General features: G+C 42.7%; 1 pseudogene; it reads left to right on the top strand.

Moving 5' to 3' along the window:
* Positions 1-17,487: 17,487 nt before the first annotated feature.
* Positions 17,488-20,312, top strand: part of LOC148183287 (uncharacterized) — a 66,071-nt pseudogene continuing 63,246 nt past the window's right edge.

The raw sequence follows: 20,312 nt of genomic DNA on the forward strand, positions 1-20,312 counted from the left end.
GTGGATCAGGGTGTCAGGGTGTGATAAATATAGTATTGGATAAAAATTCGTGAAAAAGAATAAAGAATTATATGTTGTATTTATAATGCTGTAAGGATACAAAATGTAAAATAATCCAGAGCTTCCTTCCCGAGTCAGGCAGTAACGATCTACAGCGACGCTTATCAGCACGAAATAAAGAGCAGGACACAGGCAATCAAACCGGACAATAAGAGTAGCCCGGTCGAGATATCCATCTCCTCCGCACCCAAACTGGCCACTCCACCCTGGGAAATGCAATCAGAAGACACTCAGAGCCATTCGCATGTGAAAAGACTCTGCCCCGTCGACCATCGACTCAGCTCAACGGATCCGGGAAGTCTATTCACCCACACATCTAGACTCTTTGTTGGACTGTGCCCATCCCGGGGTTTTGCCTCAGGATACAAAATCCCTATAAAAACCCCGGACCGCAGTCCCTTCCTTGTGGATTTGGGAAAATCTGTACCTCTGGGTGCAGACCCCTATCCACCCGGCGCTGCGCTGCATTTTATTGTGGTTTTTCTCTCGTTGCTTGTGATTGAAATTGTTTTATAATATATCGTTTTTTATATTAACCCTATTTTGCCATTGCATTTATAACAGATTTGGTGCCGTGACTCGGATCGGAGAAAACTGCGGGGAATCTCACTGCCCAGGAAGTGTACCCCCGCTGATTTTGGCGGCCTGGTGAGTTGAGAACCCCCGTAGCTCGTTCCGACATCCGAACTAAATTTAGGCTGAGAAAAACCACAATAAAAAGGGAAACAGATCTGGAGCAGAGAGCTCGGGAAGGCACGGAGCCTTCGGGAAGCCGCGGCTTGTTTCGCTCGTAAAACGTCAGTTGTGCACGAAGACATCCACGCAGGAAAATAGCTGTAAGTACTGCTGGTTGAGTGGGTGATCGGGCGAGTGTGTGAGACGTGATCTGATCACGAAGCGAGTGTGTGAGACGTGATCTGATCACGAAGCGAGTGTGGACTTCAAGGCCGCGTTTCCATCCTCCCGCGAGGGAATTGGCCAGCCGCGAAGGAAGCGATACAGAGTGAAAGCTTTTTCTCAACACGCTTGTTAAAACCTGAGACCAAAAGGCCTCTCGGGGGACTGATCACAAGGGACTAAAAGGGGAAGGATACGTCCTGTCGAGCTCGGGAACTGGTAAACCCTTTTAGTTAACGGATCAAGGTATAGGTCCAGAAGATCAAGAAGTACCGATTACAAGAGACCTCAGCTCAGCTCGCTGAAGGATGAGTATTGGCAAAGTTTGATTCCTTGGGTAAGCGCACAACGCAGAAACAGAAACAGATTCACCGAGGAGTCGAAGACAGGTAAGAAAATATATTTGCGAAATATGGGGCAGAAAAAGAGTAAGCTTCACAAAAAGACCACAGAGAAAAGCCCCCCCGATCAGGGGGAGGGATCACTAGACATCCAGCTGGAAATCCCCTTGGGTTGGATGTTAAAACACTGGGAAGATTGTCCCCAGAGAAAGGGAAAATCCAAGGCAAAATTGATACATTACTGTATGGAGGTTTGGGGAGGACAAGAATTGAGAAGTCACCTCACTTGGCCAGTGTTAGGCACATTCGAAAAATGGACGTGTAATAAATTATTCTTCTATGTGGAGAGCAGAGTCCCCTTGGATCCCGAGGAGAAGGAATATGCTAAACTCTGATTAAATGCCAGAGTAGGGCTATTCCCAGTAAAACAAAAAGAAAAACGTGAGTCGAGAGCTGAATCCTGGGAACCCCTTGACCACTTACCACCCCCATATCATGGACCGGCTGGGCCTTCCTCTATAGATCAAGTGGTGCCTTCAGCACCTTTGGGCTCCCAGTACCAACCCGCTGAGATGCATACATCCCGAGCGGGAGACTCGGCGCCGGTAGCTATGCCGGCAGCCCTTCCCCTGTCCCCACCTGCGAACACCATAGCCACAGTAGCCTCTTCGGAGGTTTCTCCTGTGCAAGGCTGGGGATCACTTTATCCGTCCTTGCCGGTCCGGCCGCCACAACCGGGACCCCCCCATATAATGGAGGGCATCCCTCCCGTCAACCGGGTGGCGGCGGAGTTCCCACAATTGATAACGGGGAAACAACTCACAATCACCAGCTCCCCTCCCGCAAGTAGAACCCGTTTGAGAGCGAGAATGATGGGTGATGAGTGGGGAGAGAGTGAAGAAGGGCACCGGTTTTTCCCTCTCAGGGAAGTGCCGACGGCCCCGGGAGTGATCGGATTTGTGAATGTACCCCTTAACACCGGAGATGTAAGGGCATTTAAGAAAGAGATGGGGCGGTTGTTGGATGATCCTTTGGTGTGGCTGAGAGGTTAGACAAATTTTTAGGGAGTAGTATTTATACCTTTGACGATCTTATGGCAATCCTGAGATCATTGTTTAATCAGGAGGAAAGAGAAATGATTAAACAAGCCGGTATCAGGGACTGGGACAGACGCAATCCACAGGGGATGCCAGGCGACCAGAAACGGCCTAGCGTAAGCCCGAGCTGGAATACACAGAAGGAGGAAAGCAGACGGAACATGATAGATTTGAGGAGCATAATTATCCAAGGTATAAGAGAAGCGGTCCCTAGGGGCCAGAATATTAGCAAAGTTTTTAGAGAGTGTCAAGGGAAAGAGGAATCACCCACTGAATGGATTGAGAGATTACGGCGAAGTTTACAGATTTACTCTGGAACTGACCCGAACTCTCCTGTGGGGGAGGTTCTGTTAAAAACACAATTCGTTGCTAAATCTTGGGAGGACATTAGGAGAAAATTAGAAAAGATCGAGGGGTGGCAAGATAAAAGCCTCCAGGAGCTCCTAAGGGAAGCTCAAAAGGAATACATGAGGAGAGAAGATGAGAAGCAGAAATTGCAAGCTAAGGTTTTAGTAGATGCAGTAAAGGAGGTCCAGAAACAAGAGCAGATACAGGGTAAGTTTAAAACACTGCCCGGAAAAGGTCGAGGTTCTCACCGGGCAGCCCCGGCCCCACGGAGAGAACCCCCTGAATGCTACTACTGTAAACAGGTAGGACACATTCAGCGGAATTGTAGACAAAGAATAAAAGACGAGAAAATTTTTCAGGAGGATTAGGGGTGTCGGGGGCTCTTCAATTTGGGGACCAGAACATCCAAAGAGCCCTTGATAAAATTAAAAGTGGGCCCCCAACGACAGGAAGTAAGTTTTCTTGTGGATACTGGGGCGGAAAGAAGTACCCTGCAGAAATTGCCATACGGATGTGTGGCTAGCAGAGAAAAGTTTTTGTAATCGGTGCAAAGGGGGACCCCTTCAAAGTGTCCGTAATAAAGGATGTGGAAATAGAATCTGAAAATAAAATTTGCTTAGGGAATTTGCTATTAGTGGAAGAAGCTGATTACAATTTGTTGGGAAGGGACATGATTGTTGCTTTAGGAATTAATATCATGATTAAAAATTCTGAATTGGTAGTAAAAATATTCAAGCTGACTCCTAAGGATGAGGAGGAAATAAACCCTGAAGTATGGCATTCAAAAGGAGAGGTAGGAAAGCTAGATATCAAACCTATCAAAATAGAAATCGAGAACCCTGAGGACCCTATAAGGGTTAAACAATATCCCATCCCGATGGAGGGGAAAAGGGGGTTGAAACAAGTAATTGATGACCTCCTAAAAGGAGGTACTTTAGAGCCTTGCATGTCTCAACATAACACCCCCATCCTGGCTGTAAGAAAGGCGGATGGCAGTTTCCGATTGGTCCAGGACCTAAGAGCGGTAAATGCTAGGACCCGGACTAGATTCCCGGTGGTGGCCAACCCCTATACCTTGCTAAATAGACTCTCACCTGAAGATGTGTGGTACAGTGTGATTGATTTGAAAGATGCTTTTTGGACTTGCCCTCTGGATGAAAGGAGTAGAAATTATTTTGCATTTCAGTGGGAGGACCCAGATACAAACCGGAAGCAACAGCTAAGGTGGACGGTCCTCCTCCAGGGGTTTGTGGAGTCTCCGAACCTTTTCGGGCAAGCTTTCGAACAGTTGCTAACCCAATTTATTCTTGAGGACGGGACAAGGCTTTTGCAGTATGTAGATGACTTGTTGATAGCCGGACCGACTGAGGAAAGCGTGAGGAAAAGCACGATTGCCTTGTTGAACTTTCTAGGAAAGAAAGGTTTGAAAGTCTCAAAATCCAAGCTGCAATTCACAGAGCCTGAAATAAAATACCTAGGACATTGGATATCTCAAGAGAAAAAGAAATTGGACCCTGAGAGGGTGGCAAGCATCCTTGCGTTGCCTGCACCAAGAACAAAAAGGCAAATTAGACAAGTTTTAAGGCTCTTGGGATATTGCAGGCAGTAGATTGAGGGTTTCAGTGAAAAAGTGAAGTTTTTGTATGAAAGATTAAACACTGACAGGCTGAAGTGGACTGAACAGGATGAGTCTGATTTCCAGAAATTGAAAAGTATTCTTATGACTACCCCCGTAATAACTCTACCAGATACAATTAAAGAATTTCAGTTGTTTGTAGATGTGAGTGGATGTCATGGAGTTACTTTACCTTTAAGAAAGTTTAAGTTGCTGGGAACTGCCTGGAGTCTTTTCTCCTGACCAATTATCGGTCATTGCTGAGAATTGACAGCAGTTTAGGCCATTGAAAAGTGGGATCAACTTGTGAACCCTACCTTAAAGTGTAAAACCAGAGCTCTCTTGGTTCTCTTTGTTTCCTGGCTGGGAAGGGTGGCAGAGCTCCAGGCCTCCCGTTCCCTGCCCAGGCCATGCGGCCGGGCCAGGACTGGGCTGGGCCCAGCGTCTCCCGGCCGGGAGATGCGGGCCCTGCGGAAAAAGTTTTCTCCGGGCTCCGGCCGGACCGGGCCGAGCCGATCTCTGGCTCGGCTGCAGGTTTTTTGCTGTAACTAAATTCAGAAAAGAAACTGCTGAGTGAAGAAGGAGAGAGGCTCTGGACCTGCAGCGGGCTGGGCGCGGCGCCTACACTCTCCAGAGCAGCCATGAGGAACTTTCCATCGCAGACGGCTCCAGCTCCTGCACCGGCTAAGGCCACAGAACTACCTACAACAGCCTGGGCAAGATTTTAACTCTTTCATTTCCCAGATGAGACGTGCGGATTAATCTTTTTATCCAGACAGAGAAAAAGAGAGTGATCAACATGAAAAGAGACTTTATAAACTACTAGTGACAGGAAAGAAAAGAAGCTTCAGAAAAGGTAGAGAATTAAGAAGATGCTTTAATTAAGCTGAAATATCTTTCTGTTAAAACTATGGAAATGGACAATAAGGTCTTGAAAACACTCCTCTAATTCATGACAGTAAATAGGGAGGAATAGAGTGTTCAAAGTGTAAATTTTGAGTAAAAAGGTAGAGTAATTATGGTACAGTGAAGTGCTGGAAGATTTGAAGCCTTGAGAGGCAATGAGAAAAACTGTTTTCTAGTGAAGCTCACAGAAACAGATGAAGAAGACTTTTTGCCTTTGAATAACTTATCCTTAAAAATCCCATCCCTAGACTCATGGCCCATACACACTTCAGAGTGATGTGAAAATGGGAGGAGTGGGCTCTAATAGCAGTTCTGGGCAGCTAACATTAGGGCAATGGAAAACTATAACAAAAATAGTTTTTCTTGTGAGAAACTCCATAAATTAACAGGAAGAAACTTCTGTTTCTCTATAAAGACTGGTGAAAAGACTGTAGCAAGAATTGGGACTGTTTTAACCATCAAAGTTCCAAAGTTTTTGTCTCTTTTGTCATGTGAACAAGGGAATAGTGAGTAGATAGGGGATGAAAAGGTTTTTCTGGAAGTTTATTCTGGTGTTCTTATTGTAGTTTGTCAATAAACTTTTTTTTTTTTTTCCTTTTAAGTTGTATGCCTGTTTTGCTCTTGTTCTAATCCATATCTCACAGCAAGAAATAAGTAATTTTCTTAGTTATTGGTTTAAAACCACGACAGTGGACAAACAGCACAGGGAGTCCTAACCCAGGAATGGGCAGGAAAAAAGAAGCCTATAGGGTTTCTCTCAAAGATCTTAGATCCTGTTAGTCAGGGTTGGCCTACGTGTTTACAGGCAATTGTAGCAGTGGCTCTGTCGGTGGGAGAGGCTAAGAAAATAACTTTTGGGGCTCCCCTGGTAGTTTACACTCCCCACGATGTGAGAAACAAATTGCAGCAAAAAGCAGAGAAGTGGCTGACTGATTCCAAGCTCCTGAAATATGAAGCCATCTTAATCAGCTCACCTGGTTTAGAATTAAAAACTACTTCTGCACAAAATCCTGCTCAGTTCCTGTTCGGTGAACCTCCAGAAAAATTATTACACGATTGTTCTGAGATCGTGGAGCTGCAGACCAGAATAAGACCGGACTTAGAGGATCAAGAGTTAGAAGGGGGAGAGAAGTGGTTTATAGATGGATCTTCGAAAGTTATTGAGGGAAAGAGAAAGTCAGGATATGCGATAATAAATGGTGCATCCGGGGAAGTTGTAGAATCAAGTCCCTTGAAAGCAAGCTGGTCCGCACAAGCTTGCGAGCTCTATGCTCTCCTGAGAGCCCTCCGGAGGCTGAAAGGAAGGAGGGGGACCATCTACACAGACTCACGGTATGCCTTCGGGGTGGTACACACTTTTGAGAAGATTTGGGAAGAAAGAGGATTGATAAATACTAAGAGAAAAGGCCTAATCCATGGGGAAATAATCCGACAGATTCTAGAGGCTGTCCGAGAACCGGAAGAAATATCAGTTGTCCATGTAAAAGGACACCAGACGGGGTTGCAGTTTCAAACCCGAGGTAACAACTCAGCTGATAAAGAGGCAAAACGAGCAGCTCTGCTCACCGTAAGCATTCCTGAGGTAACCCCGGAGGAATCACCTGGAATCCCCGTGCTCCCTTCTGAAAGGGAGATTGGGGAATTCAAGAAGATAGGGGGAGTCCTGAAACAGGGAAAATGGTGGTTACCTGATGGGAGAGAATTAATTCCGAGGAGAACGGCAAGGAAGACCAGATACAGCCTGAGGATAAAGTCCTCATCAAAGCTTGGAAGGAGCTTCCCCTCACCCCTCACTGGGAAGGACCATTCCTCGTTCTCCTCACCACTGACACTGCTGTCCGGACTGCAGAAAGGGGCTGGACACATTCATCTCGAGTGAAAAAGGTCAAGGATTGCAACACCTCTGAGTGGAAAGTCACCACCCCTCCGGGAGAGCTGAAAATTAAGCTTCAGCGTCACCACAAATGACCAGTGACGACCAGATAAGTTACATCAACGCAAACTGTGATTGTTTTCCATTTATACATTTTAAATGTGCTTATTGTAAACAAATTTGGGTAACCCATTGTTGGGGAGGGTACAGGCCTAAGGGATTGTGTACCGATTGTCTGACTAAAGAACAGGAGCTGACTAGCCGTTTCTTAATACTTGTCACCCGGGCGGTGTTGTTAGAACTTGATTCTCCTGAGTGGTACCTGATTTACCAAAAAGGGATAAAGGGAAAATTAGACGCCAAAGCAGAAGCACTAGCGATCGAGTGCCGAAAGACAGTCAAGGTAGCGTGCAGGACAGATACAATTAAATTGTCTCGGTGGGCTACTTTCAAGAGAATGTATGCCAATAGGACTACAAGGGCCCCTGAAGAATATCCTTGCTGCCAAGAAGATGGTAGTCCCAGCCGTATATTTTTATACGGGCAAAGGGCAAGGCAGAGGGATACGCCGGTGGGGAATCCTGATTGTCCTGAGTCTAGCCGTGTGCTTGACCAAGGGAATAATTCCCGAGATACCTCCGGGGGAGTGTCCCCTGGGGAAGTGTGAGCAGTGCCTGACTGCCACAGATACCGGACTAATAACTGACTGTCCTCCGGGACAACAAAAAGGGTTCTGTTTGTCCAACGGTACTCGGTATGGTCTCTGTGAATTGAAGGGGGAGGTCTGGTGTTACCACTCAGGGGCAGGTCTTAAGGACGGGCAGTCAAAAACTCCTACAGGAGGAAAGACCAAAGCTTCCCACCTCATACATAAGAGAGAAGCTGGAACACTTCCTCCGATCCCAACCTGTAGCCAAGGTAATAAAACTGTATGGATGAGAGGAAAAAGACAATCTACTTTTCTGGCATACTATAAGGTCAACCCTTTATGTTATGATAAAGCAAAATTAAAAACGTGTACTATGGGGGGAAAATTGTACTGGGAAGGCAGAAATCTAAACTAATGAAGTTAAAAGAGAAAGGAGAAAACGGGAAGGCAGTTGAAGCCTTAAAGTAATTTGAAGAAAATGACCCTTTTCAAGGGTACTGTGAGGATTCTCTAAAAGATTGGGAGACGAATATTGATAAATGTCCCCGGTCTTCCCCATTCAGAATAAATGAGATGACACGAATTTTTAATGTGATAAATTATTAGGCGGGGGACTGTGATAAATATAGTATTGGATAAAAATTCGTGAAAAAGAATAAAGAATTATATGTTGTATTTATAATACTGCAAGGATACAAAATGTAAAATAATCCAGAGATTCCTTCCCGAGTCAGGCAGTAACGATCTACAGGGACGCTTATCAGCACGAAATAAAGAGCAGGACACAGGCAATCAAACTGGACAATAAGAGTAGCCCGGTCGAGATATCCATCTCCTCCGCACCCAAACTGGCCACTCCACCCTGGGAAATGCAATCAGAAGACACTCAGAGCCATTCGCATGTGTAAGGACTCTGCCCCGTCGACCATCGACTCAGCTCAACGGATCCGGGAAGTCTATTCACCCACACATCTAGACTCTTTGTTGGACTGTGCCCATCCCGGGGTTTTGCCTCAGGATACAAAATCCCTATAAAAAACCCCCGTCCCTTCCTTGTGGATTTGGGAAAATCTGTACCCCTGGGTGCAGAACCCTATCCACCTGGCGCTGCGCTGATTTATTTTATTGTGGTTTTTCTCTCGTTGCTTGTGATTGAAATTGTTTTATAATAAATAGTTTTTTATATTAACCCTATTTTGCCATTGCATTTATAATAGCGGGGACAGGTGGGGCTAGGAAATGAATATGTATTAGGCGTATTTTGTAACCCTAGTTTGTAGAGAATAAAAAGAGAGGAGCAAGTCTCCAGGGTGTGCATGTTTTTGGAGTTTACCCCCATGCACCTCAGCACTGAATAAATACATACCTACTCTTATAACTTACTCTGTGGGTTATACAGTTTTCTTTCCGTATATCACTAGGATGACCACATGGACTTCCCGGGAAGCAGCAGCCATTCTGTCTTTTCCAGGGGAGCTACATAACACCTTGTTTTTTGTTGGTTAAAACATTTCTCTCTTCTCTACAATTTTCTTTTCATTTTGTATCTCATTCTATTGCCTTGTATTTTTAGTAAATTGCTATTTTAACTTGACATCTCTGATGCAGTTTGACACTGGCCAAGTGCCAAGCACTGTCCCCTGCCACAGCTGGGCAGGGGAGAAAAAAAATAAAACAAAGAGTTAATGAGTTGAGATAAGGACTGTGGCAGCAGCTTCAGGGGAGACAAAGAGTTACATTGTCCCATCCCAAACCCCTTGTGAAGGGCTGCCCAGGTGTTCTGATTGGGTTTGAGTCCCTGGGGGGTTCTCCCTTGCTGTGCTTCTACTGGTCCCTGACTCTGAACTCCATCCAGCAAAGGTGGAGACCCTCGGGGGTTCTGTCCCTCAAAAACCCCTGCTGTGCCTCTGTTCGGGGCTCTCTGTTCTGGACCCGAGTTTGTTCCCATGCTGAATAAATGGTTTCATGAACCGGGAGCCTGTCTCGGTTGGTGTTTCATGCTGTTCCCCAGAATCCTGTGGCTTCCTGGACGAGATCCTGAGGTTGCTGACTGCAACAAAGGACCAGGAGAAAACACTCCAAGGTCAAAACAGGCTCATCTTAGAGGTACAAAATTAATGTATTACTGTGTAAAAAAGAGTAACTCTTCAGGATTTTTGAAAAGCTTAATAGGGAATGAGACAAAAGTCTAGTGCTGGGATGCTCCTGGCAGACAGCCAAAGAACACACTGTAGATTTGGAACAGTTTGTCTTTATACTATATCATTCCTGAGGCTCACGTATATTCATATGTTTTATTATTCAAACTTCTTTGGGAACTATTGCTATTCCAGGTTCTCTACTTGTTTGATTTTTAACTTCTGACTTGCCTGCAGGATATTGTATAGATAAGGTCTTCCCATGTTCCTATCCTGTTATTTCACACTCTAGATGCTTATGTGACAGTTTACAAATGTAAGGAAAATTAGTGGTTTTGCACCATTCTTTAAGTTGGTTACATAGAGGTATTTTTAGTCTCTATTTTTAACAGTTTGCTAATGCCTATGATAGTAAAAGGTTCTAAAATCTTAGAAAATTCGGAGATTTAGAAAGAAAGTTAGGTTTGCCAAGCCCTGGGAAAAGTAGGCCCTGGGAAATGTTAGGCCTTGTACTTGCTAAAGATCAGGTCAAACTGCACCTGTGTAGTCAGTATATGATAAATGATACAATTGTTAGATGTGATTAGATATAATTATTCTTTAAAGAACATGAGGAACAATGTTAGGATGCTAGGGGAGATCACGAGAAATCCATGCTTGGGTAAAAACAATGCATACAATAGAACAATGTAAGTTTAATAATTAATATGTAAGTTATATAACAATAGAGTATAAAACATGTTCAACTCAAAACCAAGTGGGGTCAGATTTGGGTATGTGTACCCCTGACACCCAGAGCTCTTAAATAAATCACCTTGCATATAATCAATCATGATTTTGTGTGTTCCTGAACGCTAACATTTTGGCGACCCAGATGGGACCTTGTGAGTGCTGCTGAGCTCGCTCGCGACTCGATCATGCTCCAGCCGACACCAAGGGATTCTTGGGGAGCCCATCCGGCTGCGACCCTCTCCGCTGCTCACAACGTCCCCGGGAGAGAAAGGTAAGGTGCTTTACTTTGGTTTGGGTGCCTGCCAGTTAGACACTGTGAAAACTGCACGTGGTTGGGCTAAAGGAATTCCCCTTAGTATTTGTTGATATATTTTATATATTAGTAAAGGCCTGTATGCACAAACCAGCCTTTGAAATAAGTCGTGATATTAAAGGCTAAAGTCCTTGAAACCTTCCTGCAGAAGAGAGAGTAAAGCAAAACAATATCCTTGTGTGTAGGAGAAAAAATGTAAACCTGTGCGTGTTAGCCAATAGTAGCTTGCTCTGCCCGCAGACCCTGTAGAACCCTATAAAAGGTGTGCTAAAGATAGAAATAAACGGTGTTCCCATTTACTTCTGTGAAGGCTGGTGAATAAACTGGCGGTCTCTCAATATTTGGCGCTCCGACCAGGGACCTCCTGTGGGCAGAGGGGCTTTGGAGCCAGCAGAGTGGATCTGGGCGCGGGAAGCCGCGGGCACTGGATAGGCAGCCTGAGCGCGGTGAGACATGGTGCGGTTGGACGTGGAAATTCAGGTTGCTGGGGGAGACCGAGGGGCGGAGGCACTGTAGAAGGGTCGCAACCTTCCCTCCCGTAGTTTGCCGCTAGCATGGAAGTGGAATGTGCTGCGGCGAAAAAACTGCTTCCTAGCATTCTCATTAAACGAGGCTAAGCAGCCCGGGAAAAAGACCTGGATATGCTCATTATATGGGCTAACTGTCACGAGCATTTAGTAGTGCCACCACTGCTCTTCGCAGTGAAAGAACGGACTGATATATCGGTTCTGATATGGGAAACGGCAATCACGGAAAAAGAGCAAGGACACTGTGTCTCTCGGTCGAACTTGGCAGATTGTAATTAATACCTTAAAAAACAGAAAAGCGAGATATGCTGAGGCTGTGAGCCCCGTAATTCTACCTGCGTCACAGCGGCAGATGCCTTTACCTCCCACTGCTGGGCAAGCACTCCTATCTATGCTGCCCTTGGAGAGAGGGAGGGAGAGTCAAAGAGAAGAAAATAATGAGAAAAAAGTTCCACAGCGAACGCTGAAACAACGAACAGAATCTGTTCAGTTATGGCAGGATGTGATACATTCGGAACTATTTGCTTCATTTTTGGAGTCACTTTTAACACTACAATCTTATTTAAGTTCCATCTTTACCACCCTGGAAGAAAATAAGCCAAATTTAGACTGGTTTCCACCTGAACCAGGGGGACATGGGGGAGCACTGAGGTGTGTGCAGAGAGCAAAGGCACCCTGGGGGTAGAAGCAGCGCAAGAAAAGTTCCAAGGCCATGCTGATGAGCTGCAATGATCGCCGCTGTTAGCACCTGGCCGTGAGAGACTTTTCGTGTAACATTGCCTGCTTTTGTAAAAAATCGTGCCCTTTTTTCCTCTATCGGCGAACAACAAGAGAGATTGAGAGAAAAAGCTGCATTTGTTAAAGTTAACTTTGTGATGTTTTTTTTCTTTCTCTCCATTTTTCTTCTCTGCGAGAGTATGTGGAGGATGTGAAAGAAGAAAACAGCAGCAGAGAGCAGCAGCAGGGCGGGCAGTCAACCCCCCTGCTCCCTCTCTAAGAAAAAGCACTGGGACAATACCCAGTTTGTTACAAAGTCATGATTTATTGTGTTTTCAAAATGTTTTTATATACCCTTTTAGAGTTAATTTTGTGTTTTAAGTAATTATGAGTTTATGCAATTTCAGTTTTTAGAGTTTTACTAGAGAAATTATTGTGATTCTTTGAAAAAAAAAAAAAAGTGTTTAAATTGTTTAACAGAAGTTGCCTTGCAATAATTGGTTTTAGAACCTAAGGTTACCTAAGGTTAAAATATGGTGTGATTTACAGCTACTAGGAAAACCTTCCAATTAATGTTATCTGCAGAAGAGATTTGTGGTTTAAAAAATAATTAGTTAAGAGAACTTTACTGTACAAGACAAAGTTAAGTTAGAGCATATATTATCTATTTGCTTGTTTTTTCCACAATTTTAATAAGGTAATTTCAATGTGAGTTCTTTTGTTATATAAAACACATATAACTGCATATATACCAATTTGGATTTTGGATTTTAGTTTAAGAATTGGACTTAATGCTTCTGAAAAGTGCTACAAAAGCTGAATGGCAACTCGCCAAATCCTGTGTTGTTGTGGTTTTTCTCTAGAAAAACTGCACTTTAAAATCCTAACCAATTTAAACATATACTAAGCAAATTCCTGTTATGAATAAGTATTTTTAGAAACATTTGCAGTTATTGTGGGTTACTCTCAAAGCTAGATGACATAGAATTGTGATGTATTTGTTACATTTTTATAATCTTTATAGTGAATCCATGTTATTGTTATATTGTGTTTAAAAGGTATATATCAAACTTTTAGTTGCCTTTTTGTAGTAACAGAATAAGATTAAGGTATGTTTTTATTTAATATAGATTAAGTGTTAATAGAATTAAGGATAGTCAAGTTTTATTATGTTTAGGCTTGAATGTTTTTAAGTTAAGTTTTATAACTTGGATATTCTTTTAAGGTTAAGTTTTGTTATTTCCTTTTGTCATAAATAATTATTATTAGGTTTAAATATTGTTTAATTTAAATTGTTTTATGTTTTATTGGAGACACATGTCCAAACTGCAAAGTATAGTTACTTTCCTAGAGAAATGAAGATAGCTACAACTGAAACAGCTGTGACAGAACACTGATGAACACCTGCTTGTGGATAGAAGTGAATGCAGTCTGTGACACCCTTGACTCCATCGGGAGTTCTATTGGTTGTTGCAATCTCTGCAGTTTTTGTTTGTTATACCTTTCTTATTTTTCAGTGTTTCCAGAATTTTAAGATGTACCATTGCTGAGGATCAGCTGCCAAGGGGGAGGCTTCAGATTAAACCAACTGCTGAATGGTTTAATTGGTCTGGTACCTAAGGCTTCTGATCATTTGCTTTGTACAAATGCATTTTAACAGTTTCCTGTGCTTTAAGCATCTCATAGCTGCTACTATTAAGAACCTTGCTTTAGAAATATGTTAAGAGGCATCTTTCCAGTTTAAAGCCTAGGCCCTGGCCAAGCCTTGACTTTACCTGGACAGAATGTTTGCCAAGAGATCCAGATGTTTTCTGTACCAAATCAGTATTTGAGTCACTTTTTGACTCAGCAATTTGACCCTATTAATACGACAGCTGGATCAATTTTGAAGTGAGCTTGGAGAATCATTTCCGGGGATAATTTTCCAATCCTTAACTAATTTTTTTTGTTTCCGTTTGTTTGCTAACTATGGGATGCTGGTGCAGTGTTTTAGTAATTAATAGTAGTTTTATACTACATATGTTATTAATAATGTTTATGATTTACTTGATTTTTAAGTGTTATAGATTCTTATTGTGTATATGGTTTTGTGTTAATGTTGATGTGTATTACAGAAGTACATCTCATTTTTATTTAAAAAAAAAAAAAACGGGGGAAATTGACGCCCTAAAAGCATTTCATTAGTGTAATTCATTAACTTCAAGGGGAGAAGTGTCTGTGTTTTGTTGGCAGGTTCAAAAAGGTCACCTGTCCATCTGACCAGACTGTGTGCCTCTGAACACACAAGATCCAGTGAACAGAGAAGTCACCACACAGCCTTGGTACTTCAGACATGGATCAGAAGTGGACCTGTCAGGACACAGTTGTGTCTGAACACTACACAGACAGTTTACCAACAGAAACTTTATGTTGTTATTATGATGTTGTGTCTCTACCAATTTTTCAGGTATCCTTTGTTTTAAGATTTAGAAGGATCTGAAGAACAACTTGAACATCAAAGCCCTCAGTCACCGATCAGCTGCCAGTTGACATCACGAGAGCAGTGAACGTTCCAAGACTGAATCGTGTTAGAGAAATTCTGTAGAAGATCTAAGAAAAGTGTAGAGACTCCATCTAACTGTATATAAAGCAAATTGTAGTTGTGTGTTTACCCTTTCAGCAAATTGCTTTCACGCTTAGACTACATATATACCAGAGCACGTGTGTTAAAAGTAGTTAGGTAATAGTTTAAGATAAAGTGTTTAGCCTGTGTAGTAATTGTTATGTTAGTATAAAGTATAAAGTATTCCCCCTTCAAGAGGTAATGTAAGCATCTTTGAAAGTTCATTTAACATTAAAGTTTTAGCTGTGAGTTTGCAAGTATGGTGTCATTTGCATGGAACAAACTGCTTATGGTAATTGTCCCAACCAACTGTCTGCTAATAAACATCCAAAAGTGACAGAACATATGGGTCACTCCAGCACACTGAACTGGCCAAAGGTCAATGTGTCTGAGCCTAGCCACACCTAGAGATCCTTGCGCACTTGTCTCATAGGAGTCCCTGAGCGGGATCCTCAAGCATTTAAAGGTTTAATTAGTAATGAGACTCAACTGAATCGATTGGCAATGTTGCAAGAGTGCAATCGCACTGTTGGTTTCACATTAAGACAACTTGAAGCCTGTTGGCAAGCAAAAATTACCAAAGTTCTCAATGTTACCATACAGCCCTCAGAAGAATTAGATTTGTTAAGTTCCACCAATACTTCAGGTGGATGGATAATGTTTGAACCCCAACAAAAAGCCATTCCAACAAAGTAATGCAGCATTGGGCTGCAGTCAACCCTATAGCTGATCTCGTTACTACCACTGAAAGTAAAGCCTTTATTCATGGTGCAATCTCACAGGACAATTACCAAAGCGATTACCTAGTTCCATATTCCTAATCTGTGGACATAGAGCATGGAATGGGATTCCTGCTAATCTACATAGAAGACCCTGTTATCTTGGGAAACTTACTTTGTTCCACCCAAGCTTACATCAATTGTTGACTATAGATAGCAAAATGAAGAACATCAAACAGTCAAAGCGAAGCCTGAATGAATTAAGGCCTAGCAACTCTAAAAAGGCTCGCTTGTTAGACTAAGGAAGAATTGAACTTAACATCCACAATGTTAAGTGAGCTTTCAGCCGATGTGAGTAGTGTACGTCATGCAGCATTATGAAATCGAGATGCAATTGACTTTTTGCTCTTAGCACAAGGACATGGTTGTGAGGAATTTGAAGGCATGTGCTGCTTGGATCTTACTGATCATTCAGCTTCCATCCATAAGCAACTACAACAGCTACAGGATGGGTAACATGCCCTGAAAGAAGATAGTGACCCCATTGGAAGTTGGTTCGCCAGCTGGGGCATCACTGGATGGTTGAAGTCTCTTGTGCTAGAAGGGGGACGGACTTTACTTATAATGTTAATCGGGATGACAGTCTAAGTTGTATGTTATCTTGTCTTCATAAGAGTATAGAGTCACATACAAAGCCTGGTTTGTGCAAAAAGAGAAAAGGGGAATTGTTGATATATTTTATATATTAGTAAAGGACTGTATGCACAAACCAGCCTTTGAAATAAGTCGTGATATTAAAGGCTAAAGTCCTTGAAACCTTCCTGCAGAAGAGAGAGTAAAGCAAAACAATATCCTTGTGTGTAGGAGAAAAAATGTAAACCTGTGTGTGTTAGCCAATAGTAGCTTGCTCTGCCCGCGGACCCTGTAGAACCCTATAAAAGGTGTGCTAAAGATAGAAATAAACGGTGTTCCCGTTTACTTCTGTGAAGGCTGGTGAATAAACTGGCGGTCTCTCAATAGGTATTCCCTAGGTGCTGTCCGTCAGACGACTGCGAAAGCGTCGCAGGTTCGGCATTTGGTGTATTTTAGTTGCAACATGGAGAAGGGTTTGGGCTGCTATGCTCCCATATCGAGTACTTCCCCTTTGGGGTGCTTATTAGCACATTGGAAACAAGGTAACTTTGGGGAAGAATTACATAAGACTAAGTTAATTTCGGTGAGATCTCCCACAGAAAAAGACCCCAGCAACCCTGTCATGTCCGTTGGTAGCTATAGCCCCCCCCCCCTTCTCTCTCTCTTTACTTTGTTTTCTTTATCTCTCTCACTCTCTTTACTTTGTTTTCTTTATCTCTCTCTCTCTCTTTCTCCTCTATCACATAACTCTTGTTGTTGGCACTAAAATAAAGGTACATTATTGTTGTTATGATTTAAACTGAAATCCCTTTGTGTCCTTTTTGCAATCTGAAATCAAACGAACCTCTCATGAGTCCCACTCACATTAGCAAATCATGACATCTAAATTGGAATCACGGACAGGATTTCTGACAGACAGAAGGGGCTGCAGGTTTTGTTGTGCAGTCTGTATTAGGGGAAAGACGTTTTGCTCCAGCCACACCTAGCCCGACACTCCCAAAAGAGCGAGCGGTGTCTAGAAAGCAAGGGGGGTGACTCGAATTTCCCGAGGTGAAATGTACCCTACTCTCACTTGAGGGCTCTGTCTGCAGAATTTCACAAAAGATCTCTTAGTGCAAAAGGGCGGGACCGTTTCTGTTGTTGTTGAGTGTATGAATTTTGACTGCTTGGTGTAGCAAAGAGACAACCAGAATTTTAAACTGAAGGAGTGCCTCCCAAGCAGATTTGTTCTTTTTACCCATACAGGGAAGCAAAAATCTGTGTGTGTGTGTGTATAATTTAAGTTGATACCTCCCTGTAGTGGTTTTTCCCTTTGTAAAAATGACTGAAAACGGCAGTGCAGAAGTTAAAGCTGCATTTTATGCATGTTATGCTCTGTTAGCAAAACACAATGCCAGACCTTCTCCGGGAGGGGAAAAGTTGGTGCTTAACAATTGGTTTAATTTGGAAAATGTGATTGATAGAGTATCTTCTTTACAACATGAAACAAAATTTAAACTGGGCAAAAATAAAACTGTACTCTGCTCAGTTTTGGGAGCTTGTCTTACAGCAGCTATAGAAACTCACTTTAAGTGAAGAGGTGAGGAAAGAACTATAATAGACTCCCTCTAAAACCTAGTTAAAATTTTGCAAAAACAATTAAATGAAGAAAGGAGTAAGATCAATCTGTTGCGAGCAGCCCTCCATGATAAAAATTCAAAAATGCTGACTTGCTAAAAGAAACAAGAGAGGGAAACCCCTCTCATTAACCAAATTTACCCTCAAAAAGAGCTAACTTGGATAAAATTGTGGGGAACACTGCTGTCCTAGTTTGAAACCTCTAATTAAATCAGAATATAATTATATCAATGATAAGGATATTGATCCGCACATAACCACTAAAAATAGAAAAAAAAAAAAAAAGAAAAAATAGGAAAAAAAAGAAAAAAAAAAAAAAGAAAAAAGGGAGGACGGGCGTCTCCCTCACGAGTCAGAGACAGAATACATATTCCAAGTGTCTCTCACTGGAGGTGATCAAATTTGATTGAGAGAACAGGAAGCCAGTGGGTACTGAGGACATGAAGTATTCTTAACAACAGGAGACGCACATAACCCATGGTCCCTAACTCAGCACGCAGCTTATTGGGCAGAGAGGCTTAACCCCTTGGAAAGGGGGGACCCTATAGCTATAGTTGGTACCCCCAAACAACTACTGGAAAATATTCACAATGCTGCCTGCTTGCAAATGATACACAAAAGAAAATTAATTGCTGGTTATGAATCACCAATGTTGTTACCTGTGAAAACTGAAATTATGACCCCTTTAATTGAAGGCCTTCCAGAATCACTTAAACCTACAGCAATTTTCCTCCAAAAACATAGCAGCTATAACCCCTGTAGATACACTAGATTGATTTCTTGGGAACCCAACTGATCGACCAGGTTCCACTGATCCTGGGTTTACTCCCTTCACCACCCCCTCTCAGCCAACAGGTTCACAATTGCGTTCTCCTGCTAGGTACCATAAAATATGGACACGAAGCAAATTTGCAAAAGAGCTAATTAATTACAGTAGAAATTATGGACCTGTAAAAATCCCAGAAGAAAAATCAGAGAAAGCAAAGGGTGTTAGATACATTGGTTCTCTTAATGAAAACCCAGAAAAGAGAAAACAAATCTCTAATCGCCAGTATTGGTGGTCACTAGAGATAAAGAAAGGGGTCTCCAAAAACATAATGGGTGGCTTATCACTTAAAAGTTGAGTAAAGTAGTCTCTAATTGGCACTGTCCCAGGTTCATTGTATCAAATGCCCCATTGTATAACCCAGAACACCTCCACAGGCTCTGGGCTGTGAGCCAAAGCAGTCTCCTTCTCAGCTTCTGGGAGTGGAGCCCAATCAGCCTTAGAATCACGGAAACTGGTAACTCTGCCTCTCATGGGTGAGCAGAGAGGCAGAGGTTGGTTGTATTTAAAATGCTCACTAGAAATAACAAAACTAGAAACATACTGATTACAGCAATAGCAGGTCCTAAACGTGCACCTATTACTTCTGTAGTTAACACTAGAGCCCAAATTTGTTGACCAATACAGACTAGTACAGGATTTGAGAGCAATAATGGAATAACTAAAGATATTTACCCAGTAGTAGATAATCCTTGCACATTGTTAACATCCATAAAAGAGAAATAGAAATGATTTACTGTAATTGATTTAAAAGATGTCTTTCTCTGCATACCCCTTGACAAAGAAAGTAGGAAACTGTTTGCCTTTGAATGGGAAAGTCCAGAAAATGGAAAGAAAACTCAGCTCACCTGAACACGACTCCCACAAGGATACAAGAACAGTCCAACCCTATTTGGAAGCCAGCTGGCGAAGGAGCTGGAGATTTGGACTGAGAATGGGCAAATACCGAGAGAAAAATACCTGCTGTTACAGTATGCTGATGATACACTGACAGCTACAGAAGAGAAAACAAACTGCATAAAGGTAACAATTGAAATTTTAAATCAACTGGGAATGGGAGGATATAAGGTGTCTAAAGAAAAGGTACAAATTGCCTGAGAAACTGTAATTTACCTGGGATGTGAAATCTCACAAGGGCAATGTAAGCTGGGTACTAATCGTATTAAAGCTATTTGTGCCATTCCAGAATCCCAGAACCTACATGAGCTACAAGTTTTCCTTGGGATGACAGAGTGTTGCCGTGGATCATGGACTATGGACTAATTGCAAAACCCCTGTATGAAGCCCAGAAGACACAGCCGTTTACCTGGGGCAAACCACAGAAGGAAGCCTTCCTCAAACTGAAGGAGGCATTGACAACTGCTCCGGCATTAAGACTGCCTGATTCATCCAAGGATTTTCACCTGTTTGTACATGAAAGACTACACCTAGAACTGAGAGTGCTGACCCAGTGTTTGGGAAGCTGGAAAAGGCTGGTAGGCTGTTTTTCCAAACAAATTGACAACGTGAGTGCCGGATAGCCTTCATGCCTGCGGGCACTTGCAGCCACTGTGATGCTGATACAAGAAGCTAGAAAACTCATGATGGGTAGACACATAGATGTCTACATGCCACATATGTTAACCACTGTTTTAGAACAAAAGGGGGGGCCATTGGCTATCTCCAAGCAAAATGATAAAATTCCAGGTAATCCTGACTGGGC

The sequence above is a fragment of the Pseudopodoces humilis genome, chromosome 12, assembly GCF_049639895.1.
Source record: "Pseudopodoces humilis isolate 2021_Gansu_Grassland_sample_001 chromosome 12, ASM4963989v1, whole genome shotgun sequence".
In the NCBI taxonomy this organism is placed as follows: Eukaryota; Metazoa; Chordata; class Aves; order Passeriformes; family Paridae; genus Pseudopodoces; species Pseudopodoces humilis.